This window comes from Strigops habroptila, chromosome Z (assembly GCF_004027225.2).
Source record: "Strigops habroptila isolate Jane chromosome Z, bStrHab1.2.pri, whole genome shotgun sequence".
NCBI lineage: Eukaryota > Metazoa > Chordata > Aves > Psittaciformes > Psittacidae > Strigops > Strigops habroptila.
The window spans coordinates 32,379,268-32,393,231 of record NC_044302.2 but is presented as its reverse complement, the minus strand read 5'-3'; the positions used below and the strand labels follow the sequence as shown (position 1 = coordinate 32,393,231).

At 39.7% G+C, this 13,964-nt stretch overlaps 1 protein-coding gene across 10 annotated transcripts in view; it reads right to left on the bottom strand.

Annotated features, from left to right (window-relative positions):
• Positions 1-13,964, bottom strand: part of PAM (peptidylglycine alpha-amidating monooxygenase) — a 136,094-nt gene that overhangs the window by 88,047 nt on the left and 34,083 nt on the right. For 8 of the 10 annotated variants that reach the window (XM_030511385.1, XM_030511393.1, XM_030511391.1 and 5 more), the window contains exon 2: positions 7,717-7,821. The exons of 1 other annotated variant lie outside the window; for it this stretch is intronic. The gene's annotated coding sequence lies outside the window, so the exon portion shown is untranslated. Of the gene's footprint in view, positions 1-6,123; positions 6,144-7,716; positions 7,822-13,964 lie in introns of those variants that run through there. One more of the 10 variants, XM_030511390.1, reaches the window with a different exon arrangement.

The following is a 13,964-nucleotide window of genomic DNA, read 5'->3' as shown; positions in this document are numbered from 1 at the left end:
AAGAAAATACTCTAAACTTATAAAATGCACTAGTTTCCTTGTTGCAAAAATAAACATTTTAACAACTCTGTTGATAAAGACACATTCATTCTGTCAAATTAGGAAACATAAGAAAAATTATCATGACTGTTTAATTCTGAATTGATACATGTTAAGAAACAAGATCTTTCTGTCTGACATACAAATGCACACATTTGAGAGTACAGAACTGCAGCAAGCAGGGGGAACAAATCCAGAACACTCACAGTTGTACTGTGCACTCCTGTTCAACAATGTTCAAGACTGACTTAATTTCACACAACCCTACAATTCAGCTTTTTTATACACATAGACATACTAGTTCATAGCACCAACAATGAAATAACAATCAAGTTTAAAGAAATTTCACTGTTCACAAAAGTTGTACAGCACTGGATAAAATTAGATCCCATGTCAGCTCAATTCAGTTTTAGTGTTTATAACAATTTAAAGCCACATGCAAAACATACCTTGTATGTAGCTGATAGGTCATAGAATCATAGAATCAATCGGGTTGGAAAAGACCTTTAAGATCATCAAGTCCAACCTTTACCCCAGCACTGCAAAGGCCACCACTAACCCGTGTCACTAAGGGCCTCATATACACGGTTTGTGAACACTTCCAGGGACAGTGACTCCACCACTGTCCTGGGCAGCCTGTTCCAATGCCTGAACACCCTTTGGGTGGTCTAAACCTCCCCGGCACAGCTTGAGACCGTTTCCACTTGTCCTGTCACTTGTTCCTTGGGAACAGAGACCAGCCACCTCCTGGCTCCATCCTCCTTTCAGGTAGTTGTATAAAATAAGGACCATATTGCTGCATGAAACATGGACCATATTTCAAGCATGGTTCAATGAAGGTAAACAGCAGTACCAGCAGCTCCCTGCCGAACAGTCACCCAGATGTCCTGGGTACGCGTTGGAGGGCAATAAAGGTGAGCGAACCCTTCCAACCCAAACTATTCCATGACTCTATGACTCTCTGCAATACTGTCCTCACTGTGTGAGGCACTGCTTGCATGAACAGAGGGACAAAAATCATACATGGCTGCTGCCAGCACCACACACCCATGGGTGGCCAGCACAGGAACCCTGAAGAGGAACTCAAGCCCAGGCGCACTCGCAGGTGACATGCTCAGAACAGGTCACGTCAGAAAGATCTGAAAGATCATCTGTGCTCATCCCTAACACAACAGTACACTTCGCCCACTCACCTTTGTATTAAACTTAGCAACAGCATTCAGTGAGACTATTTTCTTACGATGTTTTGAACACGAATTTGAATGGGCACCTGCACAGAATCATAGAATGGTCTGGATTGGAAGGGACCTTAAAGATCACTTCATTCCACCCCCCCCTGCCATGGCCAGGGGCATCTTCCACTAAACTAGGTTGCTCCAAGCCCCATCCAACCTGGTCTTGAACACTGCCAAGTATGGGTGTCCTGCCTTCAGCTGAAACAGTTGGTTTTCTCCCTTGTAGTAGCTGGCAGAGTGCTGTGTTTGGGCTTTAGTCTGACAACAACGCTGATAACACACTGATGGTTTAGTTGTTGACCAGTAGCACTTACCCTGATCAAGGACTTTTCAGTCTCATGCTCTGCCAGTGAGGAGCAGCACAGGAAGCCAGGAGGAAGCAGAGACAGGACAGCTGACCCAAACTAGCCAAAGGGGTATTCCATACCACAGCACAACATGCCCAGTACAGAAACTGGGAGGTGTTACCTGCAAGGCCCAGATTGCTGCTTGGGTCGGGCTGGGTATTGGTCAGCGGGTGGTGAGCAATTGTATTGTGTATTTGTGTGTGTTGTTTTCCTTTCCTTTTCCGCTTTTAGTGTTATATTCTCTTCCCTTGTTATTTCCCTTATCATTATTATTAGTGGTGGTAGTAATAGTGGTTTTGTATTATATCTTAGTTACTGGACTGTTCTTATCTCAACCCATGGGAGTTACATTCTTTCGATTCTTCTCGCCATCCTGCCCAAAGGGGAGCAGGGAGAAAGAAGGGAGTGAGCAAGCGAGCAGCTGCGTGGTTCTGAGTTACGGCTGGGATTAAACCATGACAATGGGGCAGTCACAGCTTCTCTGGGCAACCTGTGCCAGGTTCCTTCCTCATAGAAAGAAATTTTTTCTTAATGTACAATCTCAGTCTCCCCTCTGTCAGGTTAAAGCTATTCCCCCTTATCCTGTCCCTACAGGCCCTTGTCAAAAGCCCCTCTCCAGGTCTCTTGTCAGCCCCTTTAGGCACTGGAAGCTGCTCTAAGGTCTCCTGAAGCCTTCTCTTCCCCAGGCTAAACAAGCCCAGCTCTCTCAGCCTGTCTGCAGAGCGGAGCAGCTCCAGCGCTCTGAGCATCTTCGTGGCCTCCTCTGGACTCGCTCCAACAGCTTCACGTCTCTCTTGTGTTGTTGCCCCAGAGCTGGACCAGGACTGCAGGGGGGGTCTCCCCAGAGCACAGCAGAGGGGGAGAATCCCCTCCCTCGACCTGCAGCTCATGCTCTGGGGGTGCAGCCCGGCACACAGCTGGGTTGTGGACTGCATCTGCACATTGCGGGTCATGGGGATCTTCTTGTCACCAGACACCCCCAAGTCCTTCTCCGCAGGGCTGCTGTCAATCCACTCTCCACCCAACCTGTAGCAGTGCCTGGGATTGCCCTCACCCAGGTGTAGGACCTTGCACTTGGCCTTGACGAACTTCATGAGGTTGGCACTGGCCCACCTCTCAAGCATGCCATCTGGATGGCACCTCTTCCCTCCAGTGTATCAACTGAACCACACAGCTTAGTGCCATCGGCAAACTTGCTGAGGGTGCATCAATCCCACTGTCCATGTTGCTGAACAGAGACGTTGAACAGGATCAGTCCCAACACTAACGCCCGAGGGACACCACTCATTACCCATCTCCAATTGGACATTGAGCCGTTGACCGCAACTGTCTGCGTGCAGCCACCCAGCTAATTCTTCATCCACCTAGTGGTCCATCCATCAGATTTATGTCCCTCCAGTTTAGAGACAAGGATGTCGTGCGGGACAGCGTTGAACGCTTTGCACAAGTCCAGGCAGACGATGACAACTGCTCTGCCCTATCCATCAGTTCTGTAGCACCATCACAGGCGGCCACCAAATTGGTCAGGCAGGATTTCCCCTTAGTGAAGCCATGTTGGCTGTCACCAACCAACACATTGTTTTTCATGCTCCCTAACATGGTTTGCAGGAGAATCTGCCCCAAGATTTTGCCAGGCACAGAGGTGAGATTGACTGGTCTGTAGTTCCCTGGGTCTTCCATTTTCCCCTTTTTAATAATGGGTTTTATATTTCCCTTTTTCCTGTTGTCAAATAATACAGAATAAAATACAAATATAAATACAGCATAAAAGTAGGAAGACAGGAACCTACACTTCAGGATCTTTTGCCAACCTTTCTACTAGTTTATGTAACTATTCTACTATTTATTTAACAATAATATCTTCATCCAATCAGATAAACCATAAACTAACCTTTTAGGGAAAGAGAGAAAGAGGGGTATCTTCAAAGAAGATTGGCCTTTGCTAGAATACGACACCATCTATAAAAAATAGAAATAATAAAAAAAAAAACCCAAAAAAAAAAACAAAAAAGAAAAAAACAACCCAAACCAAAACCCAACAAAAACCAAATAAACAAAAAAACAAACCCCAACAAAACAAACCAACAGCACCCTGAGCTCCAGGCTTTCAAAGTCTTTTACTGTACCCGGTTTTGACTTATTTTGCTACTCCAACAAATTCTAGTAGTAACGAAAAGCTTGCTGAGACATAACAAAGTATACTTGAATATCATACTTGAAACAGTGCAGGGACACAACTAAGAAACTTCCACCCTCAACTCCCCCCAAAACAGACTCAACAGAATCAAGCAAAACGGCAAGCCAAGCAACACTTAAAATTTTCCTGTTTGTATATCATTTAGAAAGGTCAATGTAAGAAAGCTTATTTTTACAGCACATATTGGCATTGATTTAAGCTTTTAGAAAAATATTGAGATTACAAGGTTACAAGGTCAAACACTTAAAAAAATCAGGGTGTGAGCAGAAGAACATTTGACTGCAAGCTTAATGTAACTCCTTTTTCGTGTATGCTTTAAAACATGGCCTTTTGTCCAGACAAAAGATACAGAAATTAAATCAAAACCACAGAAGAATCCCATAAATGCGAACAAGTGAATTCTGGTTTTATAGTGCAGAGCAGACTTCAGACAGTGCAAACCCCAGCAGAAAACACACCTCAAAGAAACTGCTTTGCATTTTCAAGCAAAAGCCTACCCTCTGTCCTTCATCAATTCCTTCAAACCCCTCAGAAGATTTCCTCAGGTACACTCTACAAAGCCACACTTATTGCTGTTCCATGTGTTATGGCATTATTTTACTAATGATCCAAACAAAATGGCAAATAATACACAATCAGAACAACGCTTCAACGCAGCACCTTTTGTAGAAATGTAGTAAAAGTATAGAAAAGAGCAAATTATTTTATAATAGGCCTTTAGCATTTACTCTGGTAATTGAACAAAATAGGTATGATTCTGGAAACCACTAAATAAATAAATAATACCTCATGACACTTAAGTTACAATCCCTGAAGGGGAATGAATGACAGAGTAATTACAGATTGTTTAATGGGTCTATTTTGCAGGAACATACTTAGGTTGAAATCATTCAGCACACAATAAATTGCCAGTGCACACAGCAACAGTCCAAACCCGTAGCTTTAAATATACCAATGCAACTATAAGATGTTGGAGCTGTAATAATATGGCTTTACTAATTCGAAGTAAACAATTCTATAAGATGAAAAGGCAGCAGATAAAAGCCATGCCAAACCTCTTCCCAAATAAAATTAATTCTGAATATTCACCACCTGTCAATCAACAACACCATGCTTTAAAACTAGAGGTGTAAGTAAAAGAGAACAGACTATTTCCACCTACCTATCCCCCCCACTACCTTTGAGTATTACATAAATTCAAAGCATGATTACCTATGACTAAAATCAATACTTACTACTTCTAAATACCAGGCCATAATGTTTGAGGTTTGAACAACTCATTAAAGATAACTAAAGATTGCTTAATTAGATAATTGTCTAGCATTACAGAAGAACCCTGGAGTAAAAGTTCACCTCAGACTTTGCCACAGAGCAGTAATAAAACTATAGCAAGAACAGCAGATAATTGAAAAATCAAAGGAGAACAATGGATACAAAGAATCGATTTATATATTCCATTTCAGCATTTCTTGTATTTTAAGGTCGAGTTTTACAGCCTCAGTGATACTGCAAACACTCCCAGAAGCTAAAGTTAGAACTTGCTGGTAACCAACACTTGAACTCTAAGTTACACAGGTTACTCTGATTAAGAGCAAGGTTTATGCTGTAGCATTGTGCATCCTTTTCTCAACCCACTCCCAAGTTTGTTTGAAATTGGCCAAACTGGAAGTAGCTTCAAAATTCTCCAGTATGGCCAATGATGAGGAGGAGAGCCAGTTTCAGTCCTTTTTCCCAGTAGATCTGGGACTCTGGTGGAGGCTTTTTGGGGAAAGGAAAATGAAGGCACTGAGCAGGTAGAAGAGCAATCAAAATTAGAAAAGTTTGGTAGGCAAGGGAAGATACAAATTTGGAGAAAGCCAGTGCATGCTATGCTGCTGCTTACAGCTATAGATTTGGCTTAAAAGTTTTGGACACATGCTAGCAGAAAATGAGAGACATTCACAAAAGGGGGACATGAAAGCTGGTGAACAGTTCAGAAGTTTTCTTTTCTCAAGAAGGTTATTTGCATAGAAAGCAGTCATCAAATACCATCCCCTCCCTCCCCTGTCTTTTTTTCAATTACAACTAGCTTTAACAGAATCTCAAGGACAGTGTCACAGTCTGACAAGTATCAGAAAGGCAGCATTCCTTTACCTGGACATTTACTTGCACTATTTTGCAAGTCTAGTCTGTTTCTAACGCTCATACAGAGACATGCAGCATGGCAGGGAACACTTGACATACTCCAAACTCACTTTAGTGTACAGTGCTTTCCTGACCTTACCCTTTCAAATTAAATTTGTAATTTCTGCAGTTACAAACGCACCATAAATTTGCTGGGTTTACACAAACCACCTTCTGGGAATACAGGCTTGAAATCAAGGTTCTGAAGAACACAGCATAATGAAGTGAAGATCAAGCTCCAACCCAAAGATGGAAGCCAGCTGACCAAATAACAAACAAACAAACAAACAAACAAACAAAGACAGTAATCCCTTATTAAACAATATAATTGGCATGGCCTTTTCCAGAGGGAATCAAGACATTCTAAGTATTAGAAATGAGGGCGTAACTCATACAGCATAACCTCTGCACCAGCAGGAACACAGATTTGTCTTTTACCCAGGTTCAAAGAGCATCCTATGTTTATGTTCCCTCTTTTTATTTAATGAGTTGTTTCTGACTCTTCCACTATATAGGACTTCAGCAGTGGGAAAGGACAATATTGATACCTTTGACATTCAGAACACTTTTAGCAGGGTTTTTAACTGAACCTGTAAAATCTTACTGTCACAAAAATACAGATGACAAACCTGGATTTTAGACTGCCTTTCAGATCACCTTCTCAGCAAAATCTTTTTGCAATGTTAGGGACATCTGTCTTTGTATCAAGACACAACCTGGTACAGCAACCCATGAAAGTGCCAGTACATGCTGGCAGCACACCTATTCAAGAGGGCTGCGCTCCCAGCGCCATTAGCACGGACATACCCATTCTTCTGTCTTAGGTCTAGGGGATTCACCAATGCCATGGCAAACTTAAATTTGGATGTTTTAACCTAAGGAAAGGAAAGTTGGAGTGGGAATTGCTGTGTGATAAAATACAAATCATGGAGAAACATAAATTACCAATGATATGAGGGAAGTTGGAAAGTGGAACACAGGAAATTTCACTATTGAAAACTTCATGGTATAAACTGCACTTTAACTAAACTGTAAACTAAACTAAACTGTATCCAATGATCAGACAATCAGCAGTTTAGTTTTAACTGTGGAAATTGCAATCTGTTTGCAAACTAAAAATAAGAATATTGCTTTCAGATACACGCAGTCTTCTGAAAATTAGGCTTGAGAATTCAATGCTTATTTTCTCTACTCAAAGCAGATCTACTCTAACAGCTACTCGTGCCAACCCAGTGAGCACTCCCAGTTTCCTTTGGCAACACATTTTTACATTCACCTTTGTATGGCTAGGTAATGCTTTATTTAAAGTCACACTGTTTGTGAGGAATACAGAATTATCAAAGAGCACTGCTTCTCTGTAGTTAATAAATACCATTTATAGCTAAAGCCTTCAAAGGAAAATGGTGTGCTATATCATTAGCAAAGACCCCACATCGGTCATTGCTTTACAAAAAATAACCTAAAACATGCAACTTTTTCTTCAAGATGTGGAGGTGCACTATGTAAAGAGGTATCAGTTCCAAAACCTTCTTCCTCCCCAGTGCAACAGAAGTGATTGCTTTAACAAAAACAGTGATGTTACTCTTCTGCTGAAGACAGCTACACAAATGAAAAAAGCTCCCACTAGAAAATTAATTGCCTTAAAGTTTGCACACCTTATTTATTCCTTGAGGAAGCCTGCAGAAACAGTAAATGAAATTAATGCTTACTCATGGAGAAATACAACCATCCTTACCATTCAATCCCATAGTGACACGTGTGTAGATCCATCATAGCACACCTAGAATTCAGCTCCCAATTCAGGTCTGTATGCACTGCTTGCTCCCTCCACGTGAGCTACCTGAAACAACAGGAGTGATAAAAGGTTTTTTGTAACTGCACAGCAGCGTGTACACAAGATCCATAAGCACCACAAGACAAACTGCGGCAGGCAGCCAGGAGCCTGAGCTGCACAGCTGAGCTGTATTTGCATGGGATTTCAATCACAGATAAAGGCTTTATTTATTCGTGCTGTAACTGTGCAGAATACATCAACAGAATCTCAGTGTGTCACACAGCTAGTTTCCTACAGGCAACCTGCTGAAGTATAACAAACAACCTGGACCAAGTGCAAAGATGGAAGTTTGAAGCAGCAGGCACCAGAGTCACTATTATGCCTGGAACCAGATGCCTCAGAGAGGCCACAGGCTGCTTTATTGTCTACTCAGGCTCCATGCTCCTTTTAAAGGCAGTTAAATAGGTAGATGGCTGCAAACAGAGCTTAACTTCTACAGAAGCAAAGGAGGTGGGCAGTACAGAGGAAGAGCATGCAGGCAGAATAAAGGTGGCACTGCAGAAGAGTACATCCTCTTTAGCTGCACATACTCCTCACGCATTTTTAACATAACTGCTAGATGGAAGGTGATCTTTATTTCCTTGCCACATGGAAGAACTTTCCAGAAGCTTACGGCTAGCAGCTGAGTCATCTCAAATTTGTTTTCAAGCTGTTTTAAAGGATTCCAATATGTACGAACAAATTGCCATTGAGGTTTTAAAGTGGAAGACAAACACAGGATGCTGCAAGCATTCATTCTCTAGTAAGAACAGGTAGAATTGATTCTAATATCATTTCTTGCTTTCACCACACGTTTGAATTTTCCCATTCATCCCTTTCTCATAACAGGCAATTCTATTTAATCTCTAATTACTTATCCATACCATCACAGGTCTTTTGTATCAGATGACAAAACAGCTGCATCATTTATCAGTTTTGGTGCTGTACTTTGGCTACAGAGAATCACATCATGTTCTGCATTAAGCTGCAAAGAAAAACATTTTTCTATATTCTTATTTAGCAGTCAGAGGGGCCTGATGTAATTGGATGATCACTGTGCTGCTTTTGGGAAGAAAAAAAACCCAACAAAACAAAAAACCACCACCATCAAAACCAAAAAAAATGACAGCTGTGTTAATACAAGCTATATTTAGCACTGCACGAATAAAAGAATAAAAGCCAGTACTGCTCTCCCACCATGCTACTGGCAGTACCAAACAGAATGCCTGACAGCTTTCCAGGGGGCTTCAGCAGCTACCACTACAGCTGACATGCTGCAGACAACAGATTTACACTGAAGCATATTTGTGCCATGTGCCTTCTCACCATCCAGTTTCAGAAAGTTAAGCAAAAAGACATAAACTACAACTGCCCTTCCAAGATACTGCTCTGAAAAGAGATGCAGTGTGTATCTGAAGCTTGCTTTCCTGTGAAGCATTTGTTGGTATTAACAACAGGAAACAAAGTAGTCCTAAAAATACATTATAAAACACAGCAGGAAACAAGGTATTCAGTTGCAGCCCTAAATCCAGTTTTGTCAGTCATAATGTTGTACAAACTAAGAATCAGAAAACAAATAATGCCCAGAAAACAAATAACACCCATAAAATGCAAATTAAAATGACAACTTTCTTTTGAAAAAGTAAATTCATAAAGCAAATCTGCCAGTTATTCAAAAAAGTTGATCTATTTACACACATACAAAGACATCTTTTAAAATTATGATCAAAAAAGGTTGTTTTCTTGCTCAAAATAATCTTACAATTTTGGAAATGTTCTGGTACTTCACTGATAGCTATAACTATTCCCATTAAAACTCAGAAATCTCAGCGTTCTTTTTCCATACCCAGCTGTACTTCACCCATAACAAATGAAAACGCTTGTCTGTGTACAGTGCCTCTCTTCATCCTTGCAACAGCTACCTAAATTCATTGAAGATGTTTTTTGCTTGTTTATTTTTAAGTAGCAGCTTTTTCAAACTTAGGCAAGTTCCTTCCCAATTCCGCACAGAGCTCTTGGTCTACCTTGGGAGGCAGGCCCTACCTCTCTACCCTGGGAGAGAGGTAAGGTCCAGCCAGGCACCTTTGTGCTGGCTGAAATAAGAAAACGCAGATCACATCTAAATAGAGCAGTCTGCTAGCAGACTCAAGCCCAAATTAAAGAGAGAAAAAAAAAAAAAAAAGTGCAGCATTTTTAATTTTAAAGAAGTCACTTAATCTTTATAGCACAGAGCGGAGGATTTTCCCAGTTAAATATGTCACTATTTTAAGTTCAGCTGATTCTGAAAACTGCAGTAGACTGTAAGAAAGAATAGTAGTAATAGTAAAAACCAATTTAATTTCCACAGCTTGTGATGGTCATGAACATGCTCTGAGTTGAGAAACATCAAGCTGCCTGAGCAAGCAGATCCAGCCCAGATAGCAGACTACTCTTACTTGTAAGCTGAAATCCATAAAACCAACTGCATTTCCAATGGGGAAACTGCATCCCAACTGCTCAAACTCTCCCTACAGCAAATATGTTGTGTCTGCTTTGATCAGCAAGGAAATGGTTACTTCTGAATTTGAAACCATTATATGTCAGAGTTAATTCTGTATTGAATTGAAATGAAAAGCATGAACACTTCACCGCTGTCTTTGATCTTTTGTCTCAGGCTGTCAGCTCTAATAGACATGATTGAATTGTTTCTACTTAACACCAGTTTTTAAGGATGTTCAGGAAAGCACAAAAGGGACAGAAAGGTTTTATATCACATAATAATACAAAACTTGAGGTCTGACTACATGAGAGATTAAGAAAAAATGACAAGGAGTAAGTTTAAAGGCAACTAAGAAAGTTCCCTACAGGGGTGGGAAAAAGGGAAATGTTAATACATATTTTTTCCTCAGTCTAAACCTGATCTTAAATTATCTCAAAAACCCAAAAAAGTTCTCATCTGTAGATAAATTCTGAATTTTAAAATGTATTACCTGAAAAACAAATTTATTTTTTTACGATGTACAAAAGTATTGCCTAAAACTGTAAAAACTCTCATCTCTATTGTATTAAAAACATTTCTTAGATGCAACAGTGGACACTAAATGTTCAAAAAAAAAATCTAGTGATCAATGACAGCACTAATAATGGTCACTCAGTAGATAGTACAAGCCTAAAATTTCTGCCTTACTCAACAGTATAGATTTGTTTTCAATTATTTTTAGTACCTTCAGGCAAGAGACAGATATTTTGCTAAGCAACAAAGTTAAAATTACCTCATCATGTCACAAAAAAAAAAAAAAAAAAAAACAACCACAAAACAAAAAAAAAAAAAAAAAAAACAAAAAACCTAAGTACACCCTTTTTTCCATCAGGCCACAGGCAGACAGTCCTCATGTTCAGCACCAAGTAACATTGACTCCCACTCAAGTACACTTCAGCTATGAGCTCCATCTGTGCTTTAATTACTATAGCGAACCCATCCATTATACCTCAAATGGCTTCACAATTCTGTAACATTGAAAGATAAACTCTTAACTGCAGGTTACTCATGAGTAGCCATTGTGCACTGTCTGCAGAGAAGGTTGCAATATCGAACATAGATAAAGCTTAATAGCTTCCTGAAAGAAAAATATTTTTCTGTTAAAGTGTATGTTGGAAGTATCTACAAAAATAAATTCTCATTCATTCATAAAATACAAATGCAAGTTTTAGGCTTATTCTTTGCACTCAAGTACAGGATATAGTATTATGTTTGGGTATTTGTTTTCCTTCCCATTTTTGCAGCATTCTTCTCTAAACCCAGCATAAGCCTCTTCTCTCCCAGGATACAGAATTTTCTATTTGACACAAACATACAGGAAACCAGATAGTCTTCTTCCCAAGATTTCCTAAAATCACAAGTTAGGGACTAAGTGTCTTTCTCACTTTATGTCTGTTATAGAACTGATGGCATGCTTAGCTGTTTGGGTTCCCCAGTTTTTCTTTGAGGATGGCAGATGACCCCTTCAGACAAAAGAGGAAACCAAATCAGTCTTCTCTCTCCTCTGTCAGCCCAATGCTCCTTAAGAAAATGGTCAATTTAGAACAACTACTCTTATTAGCAGTTTTGCAAATCTGTGTATTTTTTTTGTGCCAAATTGATGAATTGTTTCATGATTATTTTGTAAATTCACCTGCATGGGAATGTGGGGGGACAAGGGTGAGCATTTAAAAAAAAAATTAATAAAAAAAATAAATATATATATATATATGAATGAAAAAAAAGACCCACCCCACTCTGGTCATTTCTTAAACATCCAAAAGGTCTATAGCAGAGGTAAGCGAGGAGACAGTGAGGCCACCCTCTTTCCCCATCCCACCCTGAGGCATCCCTGCTTCCAGGTAGGGTCTTTCCAAGTAGGAAAGGGAAGGATGGCATACTGCTAAATGGAGTACTTCACAACTCTTCAGATGCATGTTAGGGTACTCCAGAGGAACCTCAAAGATACTCTGTACTGTCATGTTCCTTCTGATTGACTATAAAGCCTACTTTAAACACAAAGTCGCTGCAACACTGAAGCCCTATGCAACTACTTTTCTGAAGAACCTACTCCTTTCCTGCCCTTCAAATCATGTGTCACTTCCCTAAGAGGGTTTCTGAAAGAAAGCACTATAGAATAAACTAAAACCCTCTTTTCATAGATGTCTTCACTGATAAAGCAAAGCCCTCAAAGCCTTCAAGTTAACTTTTTTTAATTATACAAAAAAAAAAACAAAAACCAAACCACCCACCAAAAAAAACCGCAAACCAAAAAACCACCCAAAACCTGAAAGCAGTAGTGATTAACAGAATTGTTTTCACTGTAGCAATCCAATCCTTCTTCACTAGCCCACCAGCGGTATTTCTCTGCTTCTCTGAAGCATTTAAGGAACAAGAGTGACAGACCCACTGTGCTCCTCATGCACTAAAGCTTCTTTCAGGTGTGTTGCAAGGATAATAACAGTTGGCAAGACACTGTTTACATACCATCAAGGAGAAAGAAAAACAGAAGTCTCATCAGCCTAATTCTATCACTCAACTCTATAAAAAGAAATAAGCTACTGGACTTGCTCAGTAAATAAGAGACATCAGACACAAAAGATCTTGCAGAAAGGTGCAAGACTTTCATTCCTATAGAAACCCAGACTGTCTAGTTCAGTTCTGGACATACAGCTCCCTTCTGACTCCCACTCTTTTTCTGTTGTAAAAAAAATTTACATTTTTTTACGTTTAAAAATACTTACATTCAGAAAACTGAAAATCAAATTCATTCCCAGTATAAACTATGCAGCTTTCACTAAAGTCAACAAGTTTATTCTCAGCCAAGATTCTTGCTGCACATCCAAATGAAATCCTTTTACTTTTATATTAATTCTAGTACATAGCAAATAATAACACTGGTTTAAAAAAAGGAGAAAAAAAAAGACAAAAACCTCTCTGAGGTAACACAAGATGGAACTGCAGGAACAGTGGTACTTAACTGAATCACAAATTAATGCCTCTGATAGATGCACAGCACTGCTTCTATTCTGAGGTTAAATGGTCAAATGATTGAGAGCAAGAGGCGAAATAATTGTGTAGCTTCATAATTTTGACTGTTATTCAGAAAAAAACCCCAAAACAAAACAACCAACAACTCCACAAAACCAACAATACTGCTACTGAGGAAGTACGGAAGAGGGGGCTTGAAAATCAAAGCACAAACAAAAATTATAAAAGCCCAAAATGAAATTCTGAGGGGGGAGGAATCAGTGAAGTTTTACTTCCCCCTCATGCAGAACAAGCTATACACTGTCAAGAAATTCTTTTAGTTTTTAAAAAGTTCTCCAGAATTAGGTGTTGTAGAGAAACACAGAAGACAAGCAGACACAGAACAGTCAGTTCACGATAACACAAGCACTACAGAATACTGTTTATGTTAGAATACAGAATCAGTGTTTATCTTAGTACACTACTATTTTTGTTGTATATTTGCCTTTATGGTTTTTACCTCCTAAAGAATCATCACCTAAACCACCTGTCAGTGCAAAATAATCATATTTATGGGAAATCACAATATTTGCAAGACCAGAAAGCATTATTTTCTGAACAGGAGAGTATCAGTTTGGAAATCACTGCACTAGAGGAATGAAAACATGTTACCACTCAATATGGAATGGAAGTATTGATAAAA